Source organism: Elaeis guineensis, chromosome 1 (genome assembly GCF_000442705.2).
Source record: "Elaeis guineensis isolate ETL-2024a chromosome 1, EG11, whole genome shotgun sequence".
NCBI lineage: Eukaryota > Viridiplantae > Streptophyta > Magnoliopsida > Arecales > Arecaceae > Elaeis > Elaeis guineensis.
Genome location: NC_025993.2, coordinates 1367958 through 1372371, shown reverse-complemented (window position 1 = coordinate 1372371; position 4414 = coordinate 1367958).

Here is a 4414-nt window from a genome sequence, read left to right as displayed (position 1 = left end):
AGAAGTCTAAGATGCAATGGATCAAAGAAGGAGATCGAAACATGAAGTTCTTTCATCAAGCCACTATTCTTTGGAGGCACAGGAACTAGATCAGAGCGCTCAAGGAGGCTGGGGGTTAGTGGGTTACTGTGATGAAGCTTTGAGGCAGGAGATTGTGGGTTCTTCAGGTTGAGATGGACTATGCCGCTGGAGGTGAGCCAATCTTTTCGACCTCCTTCGTTTAGCAATATAGTCTCGGAGCAGGAGAACAGGGATTTATTAGGCCTATCTCCAAGGATAAGGTGCGGAAGGCTCTTTGGTCTATGACGGAGGACAAGGCCCCTGGACTTAACGATTTCCCTCCACTCTTCTTTTGAAGGTATTGGCCTATTATTCATGGTGAGGTTGTGGCTATGGTGCAGAAGTTCTTTGCAACTGGTCAAATATCGGAGCTCTAGAACCAGACCTTTATTGCTTTGTTACCGAAGTGACAGGATGTAACCGAATCGGGCCACTTCAGCCCGATCAGTCTATGCACAACTATGTACAAGGTCGGTAACTGATGGTATGCAGATTGAAGCCTGTCCTTTCATGATTGATCTCTCCAATATAGGATACTTTTGTGGGTGGTTACGGTATTTCTTACAATTTTCTTATAGTACAGAAATTCATACATGATCTCAGTCGTGCCACACTTCACCGCAGTCTTATGGCGATCAAGCTCGATACGGAGCGAGCTTGTGATCGTATCAGTTGGCGCTTCATGAAGGAGGCTCTTTCGGATTTTGACTTCCATCCCTATTGGATAGATTGGACTATGGCATACGTTTGGAGTCCATCATTTTGTATCTTGATTAATGGGATGCCATCAGAGTTTTTCTACTCCACTATTGGCCTGCGTCAAGGTTGCCTCTTATCTCTCTATCTTTTTATTATATGTGCTGATGTCCTTTCGCGAGCTCTTCGTGCTGTCTCTCTTGGGACGAGCTTGGACCCCTATGTTCCTGTCCTAGGGGTTTAGCCAATATTGCATCTTCTATTTGCAAATGATTGCTTGCTGTTGGGATGGGCCACGTTCTGGAATGCTATTGGCTTTAGGAGGATTTTGGAGGACTTCTATGGTGCCTCGGATCAGAATGTGAATCTTTTCAAGTTAGCGATACTCTTTAGTCTGAAGATATCGGTGCAATTGCAGCACTTGATTCGAGATCGGTTAGGTGTGGCCGAGCATAACGGGGTTCTTCAGTATTTGGGGATTCCTATCTTTGGTCGTAGGTTGAGGATGGCGGACTGTGTTGGAATGGAGCAGAAAGTTCGAGAGCGTCTGGAAGGATGGTAGTCCCGGGCTCTCTCGATGATGGGTAGGATTATCTTGATGAGGTCCATTCTCACTTCTATGCCTGTTTATTTACTTTCGAACATTATTTTCACCAAAAATTTTATGAGCAAGCTTGAGCTGCAGTTCTGGCACTTCTTGTGGCGTTCCAAATCTAAAGGGATGGTGGTGTACATCTGCTAGCATGAGATATGGTCTGCCAACTAGTATAGAAGGATGGTCTAGGCATTTAGTCCTTGATTACAAGGCGGGAGGCATTGATTGCTCGACATACTGCCAAGCTTCTACTTGACCCTGAGTCGATGTAGAGCATGATGATGCGGCGAGGTACGGCATTTGGTCGACCAGTGGCAAGCTACAAATCAATCATCGTGCTTCAGTTATATGGTAGGAGATCTGTGTGCATGCCCCTAATGTGTTCCTTCAGACTAGATGGTTAGTGGGTGATGGTCATTCTGTCAGTATTTTGCTTGATGCATGGATAGCCGACATCCCATTGGTTCGTTGGCCGACATATATTAGTACCCAGGTGATCGAAACTATGAGGGTTTGTGATCTTCTCCACACTAACGGTTAGGGTTGGAAGACTGATGTGGTGATTAGTCTTTTTCGAGAACTTATAGGCCGATGAGTACTGAGGATTCCTACACCTTTTCATCATGGCTCGGATGTTAGGGTCTGGCAATCATCCTACATCTCGAGGCCTGTGATGGTTGACCTCTATCGACTATATCATCAGGAGTTGACCAGGCATCTGGATGGTGGATGGATTTGGAGGCTCGGAGTGCACCCGAGAGTTAATCTTTTCTTGTGGAAGGTAGCTTGGAGATGTCTTTCGATCAGGTCTTATTTGCGTGAGAGAGATTTGGATACCAGCTAGAGTGTTCCTGCTGTGCTAGGGAGGAGGAGACGTTGGCACACTCTCTCTTTTGGTGCCCACTGACCAGACATATCTGGAGGATGGTTGGTTTACATCATCGCGCTGTTCAGGTGGGTGATCCTGTTGGGGCCTTCTTAGACCGACTAAGATCAAGAGTAGGGGGTGTTCTATCCCACAATGTAGTTATCAATGCTGCATATATTGCCTAGCATATTTAGCTGTCTAGGAACAAGCTGGTTTTTGAATCCAGAATGACCTCGGCATGGTTCATTTTGAAGAGAGCCACAACCCTTGCGTCGGAGATGATTGATGTTACTTTGAGTTCCTCGGCAATCTAGGACTCCCACTCTGCTCTTAGAACAATCCGAAAGGTGTTTATCATTTGGGAGTCCTTTCCTCCGAGGTACTTTAAGGTGAACTTTGATGGTAGCGTTCACGGCAGGCTTGGAGGTGCAGGTTTTGTACTCTGTGGATCTGATTTCAGCTTGATTGCCAGCTTTTCAAGCTTTTAGTTTCAGGTGCGGAGCTTCAAGCTGCTTGGACTGGGATTGTGTATGCTCGAAGGAATCTACACGTGGATTATATTGTTATTAAGGGTGATTATGCCACGGTGGTGGTATCATGGATGCAAAAAAGTATGCAAGAAGCTCTCTCTCATTATATCTTATGGGACATCTTCATCCTGCTAGTTGGATGTGGTGGTCTCTCTATCCGACATGCTCTCCGGAAGGCCAACGGTATAGTTGATTAGGTTGCGACGTTCGTTGTGGAACACTCCGATGAATTTTTGGAGACTGATCCGAGGTTGATTCCTTGGCTTTCAAGGATGTTTCACTTTCTGCCTTTTTGGGATGTATTCACACAAGATTTATATGAATGTTTTCATTTTTATTAAAAAAAAAAAATCTCGGGCATCCTGTGAGCCTAAATAAGTTTTTTATTAAATTTTGAGGAACTAATAAAGATGTTTAAAATTATCCTAAAATATGGCCGAATTAACAGACTAAGTCTTTTATTAAATTTTGATGAACAAATAAAAGATTTAGTCTCTTAGTTCTTGTCTTCCTTATCCCATTTCTTTAATATTTGGACTCGTAGAGTCACCCTAGACCGTGGATGTTTGATTTCCGTATCCATATCATTAACTAATATGAATGTGTGGATAAACACTTCCTATCCATCCAATCGATACGATTTTTGAGGACCTCCGCAAGCAAGGTTGCCAAGATGCCTCCTCCGTGTTTGAAAAGCTATCAAATATTTCCGTTGGTTCTTTCATTTGCAACATCCCTCGTACTTACATCTTGAATTTGAACTTATCATCTATTTCAACGGTGACTCGTAAAACGTTAGTCTCTGGAGCCCAATCTCAAATTTTGGACACACGAGAGGCACCACACGTCGTACTCTCGGCATATTTCAAAACAAGTTTATTACCTTTCTAGAACTTCTTTTTTTTTTTTTTTTCTTGGTAGAAAGAACTTTCTTTTCAAGAAATGCTTTTCTACCTCATTCTTTCCTTCTCTACGAGAAAAACGTTGGAAATTGAACTAGGAATCTAATGATTTTTTTTTAAAAAAATTGTTAGAATTTTACTTTACAATTTCCTACAAACCGAGAACTTTGGGAGCATAGAAAAATCAAACCGAAAATTTTTCTTGATATTCTTTGATAAAACCACTCTGATAAATCATTGATTTTATTGGTTTTGGGAAGAGTATAAATGCTAACAAAGAAAATTTATCATTATTCATAAATCAATTTGTAGCGATCTATCAGATCGATCCTAATAAGGAAAACAGCAACAATACAATTTTGCTTCTTTAATAATGAGTTAATCGGTGATTTCCATGCATGCTTCACATTGTTTCGCATATTTTTTTTTCCCATTTTATAATTTATTTTTGATCATCCAATTCTCTTCTCAGCATCTTATCCATTACCCGCGCACTTGCATTGTTTCCTACACCGGTTTCCTGTAATGGCAAGAACGCATAGAGAAACAGAGCCTCGCACGGAAGGAGACCCGGAGCTGTTTGTACGTGCATTGGTAGTTTAGACAAAAAATGTGGCAAGAATTATTTTCAAATTTCTCTCCTTTCCAATTCGTTTTTTTATAGGAGATCTCCCATGCCACGATCATTCCAGCCATAGCATCTCTCCATTCGACGTTTTATACGGAACACCTACAAAACCTTTTATCAGCACAAAATAGGAAA